We start from the raw sequence: 15,367 nt of genomic DNA, 5'->3' as shown, positions 1-15,367 counted from the left end.
TATTCTGCTGATAACTCTAAAACCTTGGCAGAAAACTCACCATTTTTTTTTGTGTACTATAAACCCATCCCAGTAGAGATGGGTCAACATCTAACTGCTACCTTGCCATTTTACCTTTCAGCAGAGGGGGAAAAAACTCATGAAATTTATTCATGAAAACTCACACCAACAGAACTCTGCCAGAATATATTAAGTTTGATTTTTATTAGATTATAAATAACTCAACCAACTACAAAATTCCTCTGACAGATTGCTTTTGGGTTAGGCCATAAGCATGGCAGAAAGTTTGTTTCTACTATGTCTATTTTAAACTACGTAGATGGGACCTCGTGCAAATTTATTTCATTCTTAAAGACTTTTTACAAATATATCTGGTCTTATCAAAACTCTGAAATAAAGAATAATCCATCTTCCCCCATAAAAACTCATAAGCTCTCAAAAGATTTTGATAAGTGTGATCACTACTGTTCAGCGGTTGAGAATTATTGGATTTCCTTTAATGGAATGGTTTGAATTGTTTTAGAGGAAATAAATTAGCCAAAGAAATTATTTCCTAATCATGGATTTCTAGATTTCAGTGATAAGCTGCGTTACAATCTCTAGATGAACTGTGTTCTGATGTTGTTAGCAACTACCTACTTCAACTGGATGTGATGTAGTTCCTCTGGTTATCTCTTACTCAGGTTCCTTCTCTAGAGCTGTGGCTACTTTGGACTGAACAGTGATTGGATTGATAGATGTGTGATGCCAATTCATAGGTTCAGTATAGAAGCTCTCCTATTGCCACTGGATTGTTAGGGTGTCTTCTCCAAAGAATACAAGAGTATTACCCATCGATCTTCTCATCTCATTCAACCACTCTTAGAAGTTGACTAGAGTTCTTTCTTTATCAATATCTTGTATTTTGACATGGTTCCATCACTAATTGTATCTCAGCCATTTCACTTGAATCACTGCAGAGGAGATATACAACAAACCTAGTGAACATGCCCAATTGTGCTTGATCTAGCCATAAATCTGAATGTATTCTTTGCATATAACTGGAAGTGAAGCTACTCCACAAGTGTCTTGACTGGTTTGTTTCTGGCTCTTCTTTCTTACCCTATACGGCTGCACTTGGGGTCTTATGCCTGTGGTGATGGTGCATTCAAGAAAGAAGATGTGAAAAGATGTAAGACCTGAGAAGATTCTTTTCCTCCAGAATGTTTTGTAATCCTTGGTTAAAATTAATCATTATGTTTTATAATGAGAATAAAAATGTCACTGAAATAACTCAACAGACTTCTTTAGAACATAAAATATCTATTAAAAACAATAATGTACTTTTAACAATTTAAGAGTTGGTGAATAAAAACATATGGGTTAAAGTTTTCTTAAAACTGTACTATGATTTCAAAACTAAATGACAATTAAGTTTGGGAAACAATTATTTGGGAAAATATGAAACTAAGTTGAACTAATTATTCAAGATATTCAACAAATTCTAAGCTAAAGAAGGAAGCTTAATGATGTACATTAATTTTACTAAATTTTACATATTTAATCAGAGACACCAATACACTAAAGCATCCCTGTCCCCACCTTACAGCAGAGGATAGTAAAAGAGCTTAAAATAGCATAATTTCCAATGAATAAAAATAAAATTAAATTAATTTTATTATTTTAAGCTGAAAATACTTTTTGCCATCCCAAATGGAAAAGTTTTCATCCATCCATAATTTATTAGTACTTTTAACATTTATTTGCTACTTACCATTCATTGTCTAGTATTTGTAGTTTTGTCACATGCAGTGCCATTTCACTATATCATTGCTAGCTCCTCTACAGCAGGGCACAAATCCTATACATGTTGTGTGTGTTCCCACACACACTATGATACCAGGTTCATAGTACACTTATAAAGTCAAGATATATTTTCTAAAAATAGATCTCTTTGATGAAACTTTAGAGAATTTAAACCACACAATAAAATAATGAAGAATTTTACAAATGTAAATCTAACTTTTAAATATTGTATATAATATTTACATCTAAGCATCATCAAAGTATTTTTTACTTTAATTGTTTCATGTAAATAAAATCTTCCTCTGTATTTTGTTTAATATAGAACCAAAGCTTATCATTTGAAACTTTAAAACTAAAATATTTTCCAGTCTTTGAACTAGGCTGAATTGGTGTCAAACTCTATGACTTTCTTGTCCTGAATCTTTTAACTCAGATATTGGTTTTGTGCCACCATCTTGATTTAAAGTCTGAGATAATTCATCTCAAGACATTAGTATTCTATTTTCATGAGAGAAGGGGAAATGAGAGAAAGGGAAAGAGACAAAGAATTAGGAGAAGGAGGAGGAGGAGGAAAACAAGAGAAGGGAGAGGAAGAGGGAAGGAAGGAAAGAAGGAAGGAAGGGAGGGAGGGAAGGAGGATAGAAGGAGAGAGGGTGAGATGGAATGGAGCAGTGGAAGGGTGCCTGGGTGGCTCAAGTTAAGCTTCTGACTCTTGATTTTGGCTCAGGTTATGATCTCTGGATTGTGAGACTAGTCCAGAGTCAGGCTCTGCACTCAGTGGGGAATCTGCTTGAGATTCTTTCTCTCTCTTTCTCTCTCTCACTCTAGCTCCCTCTCTGCCCCTCCCCCTGGTCAAGCTCTATCTCTCTCTTCTCTCTCTCAAATAAATAAATGAATCTTTAAAAAGAAAAAAAAGCAAAGGGAGGTAGAGGTGTGATCATTGTCTTTTTACTGAGAGTTGAAAACCCCTGGGTTTAGACTATTCTTAACATAGAAGGATTCTTTTTATCTGCTCACATTTTGGTGATGGTAATTGGGGAGATTTAATGTTCTTTGATTGTTCACTCATTTCTTTGCTTCACTAAATAAAATAGTAAAATAAAATAGTAAAACAACCCATCCTACTTTCTGAGGGGTTTTATTTTTGTCTTTATTTTGAAATATCTTGTCTTCCTGCTATAGGAAAATTTTTTGCAAAATGATTTGATTTTTTTTAAGTAAAACTATGTCCTTGTGATATTTAACATTCTGTTATTATTCAAATAGCCATTCTTTAATGTTTCTTGAGTTCCTTGATACTGGGATCCAATATCTGGCATTGAGCCTGATGTAGGTGGAAATTCAATGAGTCTTATTTAAATAGAATAATTCATTTCAACTTTTTCTCCTAATAGCAAATATATGCATATTTTCTCCCTGAGTAGAAATCAAAGAAAGTAGTTGACTCTTCAATTGGGAGAATTTTTTTAAGCACATCAAAGTCCTTTTTGATGGATATATTCTAACAACATGACTATTTTATCCAGACCTTTTCTTTATAATGATATTTACTGCATTGCAGTTTTATATAAAATTATTTTTAGGTTAACCAAAAGTCTTTAATTATAGGGATTGTATCTCTCATTTAAGTAATAAACAAACAATGCCTCTGTCAGAGATTCTCCACAAATGAATAGACTGGGATTTTATTCTGAGGCTTCTCCACTTCCGTGATGGGATGGAAGCCAACCTAGTGCTTAAGTAGGATGAAGCTAACATAGTGCTTAAGGGAAATTTATAGCTTCAAAGTCCTATATTAGAACACTAAACTTCCACTTAAAAAAGGAGAAAAAGAATACCAAACTAAACCAAAAACAAGAAGAAAAATAAAATGATAAGGACTAGAACAAAAACCACAGAAACAATATAGAAATTAATGAAACCAAAAGTTGATTCTTTGACAAGATCAATAAAAGTGACAGTATGTTAGCTAGAAATATCAAGGATAAAAGGAAACATACAAATTACCAAAATTAGGAATGAAAGAAGGGACATTCTTACAGACTTTAAATTAAAAGAATTATAAGCAATCACTCAGAGCAATATTATACTAATAAATTAAGCAAGCTAGAGTGACAAATTCCTAGAAAAATATAAACTACTAAAACTGACTCAAGATAAAACAAGAAATCTGAATAGACATATTCTAAATTAAAAAAGCTGAATTAGTAATAAAAATGTCTACTTATAAAGAAAACTCAGTTTTGCTGGTAAATTCTATCAAATATTTAAAGAAGAAATTATAATTCATCAATTTTTTTTTTTTAGAAAAATAGAGAAAGAGGAAAGACATCTCAACTCAGCCTATAGATTAATACTTCTCTGATACTGTAGCCAAGTAAATGCATTACAATTTATGGAACAATATCATTCATGACTATATACACATAATTCCACAATGAAATATTAGTAAATTGAACCCAGCAATACATAAAAGAGGATTAATCCCACTTGACAACGTGGGATTCATACCAGAAATGCAAGGTCTAATACAAGAACCCCAACCACCATAATATACTCTATTATAATAAATGACAAAAATTACATGAAAATCTCACTAGACACAGAAAAAGCAAATTGAATACCCATTTCTCTCTATATAACTCAACAGATAAGAAATGGAAGAAAATTTCCTTAACCTGATAAAGGATATCTAAAAAAGAAACAAAACAAAACAAAACAAAACCAAGCAATCAAAACCTCACAACTAATAGCACATATAACTGTGAAGTTTTAAATGTATTTCCCTAAGATTAGGAACAAAGCAAGGATGTTGATTTTCACTACCTCTGTTTAATCTTGTGCAAATGTTAGTGGCCAGAAGAGGCAGGCACAAAAATAAATTCCAAATTGGAAGAAAGAAGCAAAATTGTTTTTATTTGTAGATGACAAGACCTTGTATATAAAAAAATCCGGAAGAGGGATGCCTGGGTGGCACAGTAGTTGAGCGTCTGCCTTCTGCTCAGGGAGGGATTCTGGGGCCCCAGGACCGTATCACACGTTGGGCTCCTGTGGGGAGCCTACTTCTCCTTGTCCCTATGTCTCTGTCTCTCTTTCTGTGTTTCTCATAAATAAAATAAATACGATCTTTAAAAAGAAATCCCAAAGAACTTCCTCAGCAATCTCTGCCCTCCCCGATTAAACAAACAAACAAACAAACAAACAAACAAAAAAAAACATTGGAACTAAGGAACTCAGCAAGGTCACAGGAGATGATAGATAGATAGATGGATGGATAGATAGATAGATACATAGATAGATAGATAAGATAGATGATAGATTTCTAGATACTAGTAATGAACATATACAAATGAAATTAAGAAAACAATTTCATTCACAATAGCAATAAACGGATTAAAGTAACTGAGGATAAATTTAACAAAAGAAGTACAAGACTATGCAACTTTGACAGAGAAATTGAATAAGGTCTAAATAAAGGAGAGATATTTCATGTTCATGAAAAACTCATAAATTATATCTACTTGTGAGAAACATGGATGATATAAAGTGCACTAATTCAGATAGCTGATATGGAGGTCATGATAAAGCATTAAGGAGCAAGAAGAGTATCATTTCTCACTATTTCCATGTTAGTACTTCTTTTTTCCCTTAATCTCCTTCAATCTATTTTTTAAGTTGTTTTATATTTTATTTTATTATTTTGAATTTATTTATTTGACACACAGAGAGAACCCACCAGCAGGGGGAGCAGCAGAGGGATCAGACTGCCCCCCCTGAGCAAGGAGCCCAACAGGGGGCTCCATTCCAGGACCCCGGGATCCTGACCTGAACTGAAGGCAGATGCTTAACTGCCTGAGCCACTAGGACACATCTCAATCTATTTTAAAAATTCATTTCTAGTATATGATCATTATGAACACACCAGCAAAGGAAATTTACCATATCTTCATTTATTTTAATGACATCAAAGTAGAGGTTCTGAAATTGCATGTGTCTGTATTCATCTTTTCCCTCTATTCTCCTTTCTTAACTTGGTGTTCCAGTTAGTTTCTGAGCTGGGACATTACTGGCAGATTTTGTTCTATTTATTGAAAATATTTTCCACTGACTAAAGATGGAAATAGGCATATTCTTAACTCCTGAGAAACTGAGATTTCTAAATTATTTCCCAAAATTGGGAAATTAGATGTTTTCCCAAACTAACAAGGCAATCAATGACATTACCTGACCTGCTGAGGCTTTTAAGAATTGATTAATATAAGGGGGAAAAAGTGCATATACACTAGAGACATAGGCTTGTCATAAATGTGAAAAACATGCAGTTATTCAAACTGACAAAGTTTTAAATTTTGACATGGTTTATTAATGAAGACACTATGTATTTTCTAGAAATAATGTATTCTTATCATAGCTATTAGACTTCCAGCTGTTTTTTAATAACAATAAATGTATTGTGAGGAAAGTTTTACTTAGCTTTTCTTTTGTGTGTATCATTTTCAGACCATCAGTACCTGCTTCTTGTTAAAAGTAATTAACAATACTGAGAAAATGCCTCAAGAATAGTAAAATTAGAATAGGATGCTAATAATTAGGATAAAAACAAAGTTTATTTTGATTTCTATTCTTTTAATTCTAAAATCACAAAATATGTAGCTGTTAATAATAAAATCTTATTGAAATTTTAATACCTTCCTTTCCTTATTAAACTAGCAATTTATGTTTTTTTTTTCCCTCTGAACATTTAGGAAAGCTCAATTTCTTTTTCTTCTAAACAATTTTCTCCAACTAGCTTCCACTAAACTGCAAGGATTGAGGTAGAAAGTTATGTTAATGTTCCTGTGCCATGCTCTACTCCTACTGAGTGACGTCTGGCGGATAGGTTAGTCTGTCTCCACTTGAGTTTCCAAATCTACAAATTTGCAGTGATATTATCTCTTTTATTGAGTGATTGTGATAGTAAATTAATATGTTGCATACAAAACATATAGAAAGTATAGATTATTAAACAAAAGTATTAATGGCTATGTTTAAACTAAGAGTTCACAGAATACACACGCATACACACACACACGCAAGGAAATATTATTCAGCCATGAAAAAGAAAATGCTTCCATCTGCAGCAACATGAATGGACTCTGAGGACATTATGCTAAAAAAAATGTCAGACAAAGAAAAATACTTTATAATCTGATATATATGTTGAATCTCACACAAACAAACTCACAGAAACAGAGAAAAGATTGAGGGTTGCCAGAGGCAGAGGGTAGGAGGTGGGGAACATGGGTGAAAGTGGTCAAAATGTATACACTTCCTATTATAAGATAAATAGGTTTGGGATATAATGGATAGCGTGGTAGTTGTAGTTAAGAATACTATATTGTATGTTTGAAAGCTGCTAAGAGAATAGATCTTAAAAGTTCTTATAAGAAAAATGTTGTAACTATGTGAGATGATGAATGTTAACTAAACTTATTGTGATAATAATTTTATAATATATACATAGATCAAATTATCTTATACACATTAGATATATACAGTGGTATATATCAAATGTATCTCAATCAAACTGGAAGAAAGTTGTTGCTACCTCACATAAATGGTCATTTTACAATTTAAAAACACTATTCTGACAATAAAAAAATGAATCATATGGTAGTTAAGTATTTATTTTTCTGATTTTTTTCACTTGATCTAGTTAAAATGATGGATTATTTTTATACATACCTTGGGACCACACAAAAGGGCTTCTCAAAAGTTTTTAGGCATCCTATGTTATACTAAATGTTTAATTCAAAATTATAATTTTGGGTTTGAAAATTCTAATTTAATCTATTTCACTCCATTCAAAAAGAGTAAGGTTTAAATTATAACGTTTCCACATCCTATTATCCTGAACTCCCTTGTGCCTCAGTTGTCTCATCTGTAAAACAGAAATTAAAATAGTTCATCTTTTGGATTGGTTTCAAGGGCAATGTATCTTACTTAACACAATACTTAGCACATACCAAATGTTTAATAGATTTTTTTTTCACCAAACAAGTTTTTTTTTTCTCCTTTTCTCAATGTTCTTTTCTTTCTTTTTCTCCTTCTTCCACTTTTCTTTCTCTCATTGATCATCTTTTATTCTCTTCTATTTTATAAGCCTCTTATTCCAAACCTGCTGGGGGATTTCATTTGTTTTTTTTTCATTTCTTGGGCCATTAATCACTTACCAAGTGCCTTTCATTGCCTCTTATTGTGATAATTCCTGGTGAGAAAAAAATAGATTAACTTCTCCATTAGAAGAGATCTAGCTCTCTAACTCCATACAGATTATATTGATGGAGGAGGCAAATCGTCATTAAATCATCATGCAAACATATAAAATTACCCCTCTGACAAGAGCTACAAGAAAGAAGTACAATTATGTTCTGAGAACACATAACAGGGAAAACTGACCTGGTCAAAGAATTGAAACAAGTTTTCCTGAGCAAGGGACACTTGCCCAGATAATTGAAAGATGATTTATAGGGGAGTATGTGAAAATGCAAGAGAAGGACATCCAAGGGAAAGCAATGATTTGGTTACAAGTACCATGGGGGAGAAAAGAGTGTGAATGACATGAAGGATTAAAAGAGCCAAAGCCCAACAGAGTAAGAACATGGACAGAGTGTCTGGAGAAAAGATGGTTGATGATACTCAAGAATTTGTGTACTCTAAGGACAATGGGAGGCTAAAAGACTGACATGGATTTTTTGGGGGGAGGGGCAGACATTCGTACATGTTGAAAACTTATTTTTATGATGGATTGGAAGGGTACCAGTGTGAATGCAGATAGACAACTTAGAAGCCCACTATGGTCATCTTTGAGGAAGATATTGAAAATGTGGTCTAGAATGGAGTACTGCAGATGTCAGAGCTATAAAAGAAGAAAAAAATGATATTTGCTGATGAATTTAGGGAAGGAAGGTAGCAAAGACAACTCAAGGTTTTTGGTTTGAATTATAAGGTGGAGATGTGTTTGGGGTAGCATGGAGTGGGAGGTCAAGAAAATATTAGTGAGTTTTAACTAGAAAATTTTATTAGTTGTAGGTAACTTCTAGTCTCAAAAAAAAGGTGTTTGGATAAGGGTTCAGAAATCAGAGGCTATCTAGGCTAAAGCTGTACATAGGTAAAACATCTATAAATCATCTATAAACAGATATGGTTTAAGTCCATAAAAAACATACAATAAAAAAGAGAATCTTTAGGATCAGCATTTCTTATCCAAGGTAAATGAAGTTGACCCTGAAAAAGAGCCAGAAATGAGGATCAGAAAGGTAGGACTAAAACCTGGAGATGGTAGGCTCTAAATGCCAGTGGAAGAAAAATTTAAAAAGAAAAAGTTGAAACTTTGAAGTTGAGAAGTCTCATACAAAAATAATTGGAAATCTAAGATCCTGTGAACAGGACATGAGTGTTAACATGGATGAAAATGATTTCGGTGATTCATAAACAAATCGATATTGGAATACATGAGTAGATACAGGCAATGACAAAAAATAATTCTTTTGAGAACGTTGGCTATGAAGCGGAGAAAATAGAGAAGAAATTTACCAGAAGGAGATAAGATGCCCTGAGATTATTTTTGTTGGTGTTTTATGAAGGGGACATGACCATACTGAAAAGTCAGTGGGAAAGCTTCAGTTGAGAGAGAGACAGAAAATGAGAGAGAGATAGGAGAGAGACAGAGACACAGGTGGGAGTTTGAATATATAAAAGAGAGATGACTTGCTTACAATTTAAGATTCCCGAGGATGGAATAGACAGCACAGATGTAGAAATTAGCCTAACGTAAGAAGAATGATCTCTTTGAATTTTAGCAAGAAGAAAATGAATAATAAAACTTGCCCATACATAACTATTGCAAACATTTATAAACATATAAAACATTAACATTTCTCCATCTGGGCTACCCTTACTAAGTATAACACTTTTGTGACAAATATTCTAAAAATTGGTTTTGAGGACGTCCAGGGAAGCCTGGATCTACAGCAGAAGTATACGTTAGAGAGTGTGAATCTGTAATCATCTTTGCCTTCAACAAAGATGTCGGGAATGAGACTCAAGACATTCATGTATTCATAGAAAATTGGGACGTAGGTGGGTAAACAGAGCAATTTAATTAGCATGATCCTCTAGGTAGAAGTAAATGGTCTATTTGTGTTGGGTTAATGAACTCTTCCAGGGCACTGAATAGAACCATGGTGTCTTCAAAGGACTCATTGACCTCACAGGGATTAGCACTTTTCTATCAGAGAGCTCTTTATTTACCAATCTTTACACTCTGCAGGAAAGGGCCACATGTTTATGAGGTATCAGCTTCCCATAGGTAAAGGAAGTGTTTTTCACAGGTTTCGCCCTGATACACACAACAAACATGACAACTTCCAGTAAAATTGTTTTTCTTTTACACATGAGCAAAGTGGTGCTGTGCAGGATTGTTTAATTTTATCAGTGTAACACAAATAGAAAATAATAGTGATTTCTGTTTTCTGTGTATAAGCCAAGACAGATAAAAGAACAAAAAGAAAAATGTACTATTCTTTCCTCCTTAATTTACTTCACAATCACCCATGGCTTTCTTACTTTTCTGCCTTCCTTATGAGCATAGGGACTATCTTTCCCAGTTTTGGAAATTAGAGGCAATGTCCAGCTCTGGTACAAAGGGCAGGCATGCTTGTAACCTCTTATATGATATTCAGATTTCTTGCGTTTGGGTTCTTTAGCTGTGACACAAACCCACAATGTGTGTGGAATCTAACGGGGTCCTTCAGTGTCACCTCTATAGGATTGGGGGACAAGGGAAATCAACACAACCATGACACTTGTGCTGGTTGCAGTGCTAAAGTCCTTTGTCTCTGACCCAGGAGTCTCGTGTCTTCTTCTGGGATAACTTTTTAGTTTGCAAGTAGGGTCAAAAATCTCCAAGACCTCATCGTCTCCAAGTTCTTCATAGTCTTTTGCTTTTACAGTTCACAAGTTTCTTTCCTAAGAGTTTACCATGTAAATAATTCCAATTTTCTGTCTCTCAGAAGAAAGTTGTGTGAACAATTTGACAGAACAGGCCTATGGCAGAACCCAGAGGATCTTGATGCCTTCTGGGGCTGGACTATATCTTCAAACCTTCTATTTTGGATCTTGATGCCTTCTGGGGCTGGACTATATCCCTCAAACCCTATTTGAGGCCACAGTTAGTGAGATACAGAAATAAGAATCCCTGGAAAATTCAAGCTACAGATAAATCTTTTGTATTGTGTGGTATGTTTAACATTATTAGTCTTATGGAACTTTGCTTAAAAATCATCTTGGTATTTGATCTTGTTGGTTTACATACAAAAGCAGAGCTATATCTAAATGTTAATGATATTATTAATACTGTTACCTTCCCTTTGTATCTTTTGTATGTGTTCTTTAGACCTTAAAGCCTTAAAGAAACCATGGCAATGTTTCTTCCACTATTCTTGCCGAGCATGGTGCTTTGCCAAAAGACTTCAGGTCACAAGTGAAAAAAAACATACAAATTGACTGCATCTTTCTTATTGCTCAACAACTGTCAAACAATTGAGAAATTTGTTTTGGATGAAGTACTAACATTCCTTCTTCCATCCCCAGCCCCTTTCCACACAGTCTGCAGTTTTTCAGCTGACCACTGATTGATGTCAATACGAAAATTCTCAGACAGAAGACAAGAAATATGTCATGGGTTTTTTAGTTCTCCAAGCTTCTGATTAGGACCAGAGCCAGCAATTACACACACTTAGCCCTATTCTCCTCATGAATACAGAGAAAGCGGAATCTCTTTGGGGTTATAAGAAAAACTACTCTATTCCTGACACAAAATGACCAGGACCTAACAGTTTATAAAAAGAGCAATGGTTCAGGGCATGTTAGGACAAAGAGGAGTGGGAAGTTATTTCTCTGTCTTTACTCTGTGTTCTTTCATAACTAGGAGAAGGCCTCCAGCTTGCAAAGGAGCAGGCACACTGGGGACAGCTGGTATATAGGAACCGATTCAGTCCCATCTGAGCAAAGCAGCCCCATCCATCATTTATTCAACAAGTATTTTCAAGTGTGGGCTATGTGAATGCCCTGTTGTAGTGCCTGCATTGTTGTAGGTTTGGGGGAAAGACTGCAACACAAAGGAATTAAGGACCTTGCCCTCCTTAAGTAGATAGTCAAGTAGGGATGACAGATAATGAGGGTCTAACATGTGCTATTGAAATTTAAAAGAAAGCAAGCTGACCTTGTCTAAGGGTCAAGTATGGATCTATGTAGAAATCCTAGAAGAAGTGACATAAAAACTGAGAACTGAAAGAATAGACATTAAACAAGGAACAAGAGAGGAAAATAAGATTTATGATGCAAAGCCCTGAAGCAAAAGGTCCAGCGTGATTGGATTATGGAAACAGAAGAGGGTCGTTTATAATGAGACTGAAGAGGTATATGAAGGGGGCTAGATAGCCTTTTAGACTATAGTAAGGATTCAATTAAGGTCAATAGAAATCTATTTCTTTACAGTCTGTGTTTGTAAAAATAACTCTTTCTGTAGTATGAATTAAAAATTGAGGTGAGCAAGAGTACATGTGGGGAGACCATTTTTATACTAGGCAAGATTACAGTTGATGTTGGGCTAAACCATGAGAAAGATAATGGAGATAATTATAGGTTGATTTACTAATAAATAAGATCATATTTCAAACTAATCAGAGAAGAGGTAAAACCATTTTGTGAGAAGTTTTTTTTTTTTTTTTTTCTTTAAGTCAATAAATAAGGAAACCAAAGACTCACTGACCTGGAATCCAGAAACTGCTTATGTAGAACATACCCCAGATCAGTGACTTCTCAAAGTCTCTTCCTTTTTATTTATCAACAACAACTTCTAAAGGTCCAAATATTATTCCTTAGTTATCTGTTACTGAAATGATAAGTATTCCTTATGGAATAAAATGAACATATAGAAAAGTTGAAAAATAATCTATGTTTTTACTACTAAAAGTAAAACAATATTGATATTTAGTCTTTCTTCCACCAGAATTTTTTACATGAATTGTTATCGTTCTATGAACATTACCATGTAATGCATTTTCTTCACAGATTACAAGATAATCAATTATATTTTATTTTAGATTATGGTAGGTTAGACCATTATATCTAAAATGAATTTAAGTGACTAGCAATCAAGATTTTTAAAGCCCTCCAAGTTTTAAAGACCTGATTTTATTTTTGATGTAAATGCTTCAAACGGAAGTCCATTATTCCAGAATTAATTGAAGTCATGATAAATAAAATATTTGAGTTTATTTCTTGCTCATCCATTGTATCCACTTTATTATAGAAAAATGTAAAAAATATTGCTGTTTTCTTCTGACTTATATTTTTCTGTATAATATGGAACTTATAATTCTTAAGTACTTGTATAATGGATATCTCTAATCTGGTTGACTACAGACACTACCTCCCAGTAACCAATGGGATATAATTTATACCTAATTTATGAAAAAAAATCAGTAATTAAACATTTTTATATTTAGCAAGTGATTTCTATAGATAAAATCATTTATTTTGCATACTTTATATGTAGCAAACAAAAATTGGACATAGCTTATTAGTTTAATGTTCAAACTTTCACCTCTCATTGTGAACAATGGAACCCGGACTGGACAGGCCTGTGATCAAACCCAGTATGTCCTTGGTGCCCTCTGGGAGAATCCAGATAATAAAATAGATGAGGAAAGACTCCAAAACCTTTGAGACAAGTTAAAACATCTCCTGAAAGAATGAGCAAAAAGCTCAGAACTCTGAAGAAGCAAGACGTCATCAAATCAGCATCAATAAGGTAAAAAAAAAAAAAAAAAAATGTTATTCTGGACAATTAACAAGGAGTAGAACCAGGAAAATTCTCTTAAGAGATTAATCCCAAGCATCTGAAGTTCTAACATAGTTAAGGAGGACACCAGTTTATATACCACACTCACCATTATTGTTGCTCCTAATCAAAGTATAATATCTTATAGTTAGTTTTGCTATTGTGGGAAAAACTCTAGGTTTCTGTATTATAGTTATTTTATATATTCTTTTGTTTTACTTTTGTAGGTGCACCATTATCAAGTAATCTTGAATTTAGGCGTCAGAAAATTTCATAATCCAATATTGCAATTATTAGTTCTCAGCACACTATCTCAAGTAATTTATGTTTTAATGTATGCATCTATAATATGGAACTAACACACACAAACAGGACCATAGAGATGTCAATAAAATCTAATATTATAACCCAGCAATTTTTTATTTTATGTTGTTTTAAATCGACAAAACTGCATTTCTTTAAACTTTCTGTATTATGAAATGAAAACAAAAACATTATATTACATAGTTTACAAATAATAATTAAAACAGCAAATATGTGTATGTACCAATCATAGAAGATCTATTTTTATGTTGTTTTAGAGAGACTGAATAAGTAAAAAGTATATGCTGATATAATATCACTTTTGTGTTTAAAATAGTGGGTTATGGGCCATTCCCATCACATAGATACATATATTGCTTAAATTTAAGAGAATAGAACAAATACTGACATAATTTAATCTGATCCCCATGTAGTCCAACCATTAATAAATTTGATGCACTCTTTCCCTATCTTAGCATTTTATTGCTGCATAACAAATTAACACAAACTTAAGGACTTAAAACAAGACACAATAATTATCTCATAGTTTCATGGGTTAGGAGTCTAGGTACAGACCAGGTGGGTTCTTTTCACAGGGTCTTACCAGGCTGAAATCAATATTTTTTGGAGCTCCAGTTCCTTTTCCAACCATTCTGGTTGTTCACAGAATTCAGTTCCTTGTGGTTGTAGGACTGAGACCCTTGTTTGTTTGTTTATTTATTTATTTATTTATTTATCTATCTATCTATCTATTTATTTATTTATACTGGATACCAGCTAAGGGTCATTCCCAGCTCCTGATGCTGCTCTCATAACTTGATAGATTACTTCATAAACGCCAACAGGAGAATCTTTTTCATCCAAGAGACTAAGAAAGACACTTATATAACATAATGCAATCAAGAAGTGACTATCCTGACATATTCATAGGTTCTGTCCCTACTCAAGGGGAGGTGAACATGGGGCATGTATACCTGGGGGCAGAAATTTGGAGACTTTTATGAATTCTGCTGACCACACTTCTCAGCTCCTTATCATGGGAGATGATAATTTACACAACAAGAATGCCCCTAAGAAGTTAACAAATAAAGTTGTAACAAACCAAGAAGACCACTCTATATAACACAGTAGCTCAACAGCTTTTTCTCCATTGGTAAAACAACTCGAAACCTTAATAATGAGAGCACTTTATGAAAGATTAGTCCTACCATCTGGAAATTATTTTCTTTCTGTTTACATATGACCAGATTTTTGTGTAAGTTAGAAAAGAGCACCCCATCCTAGGGCAGGGCAGAGAGATCACTGCTTCTATTTCAGCCTCCATTCCATCCACCTTCCTGGCTGAGCATCCTTGCACCACCACAACCCATGCACCAAGATGTGGAGGCCCTG

Source organism: Vulpes lagopus, chromosome 10 (genome assembly GCF_018345385.1).
Source record: "Vulpes lagopus strain Blue_001 chromosome 10, ASM1834538v1, whole genome shotgun sequence".
Lineage (NCBI taxonomy): Eukaryota > Metazoa > Chordata > Mammalia > Carnivora > Canidae > Vulpes > Vulpes lagopus.
This window is presented reverse-complemented; position numbering follows the sequence as displayed.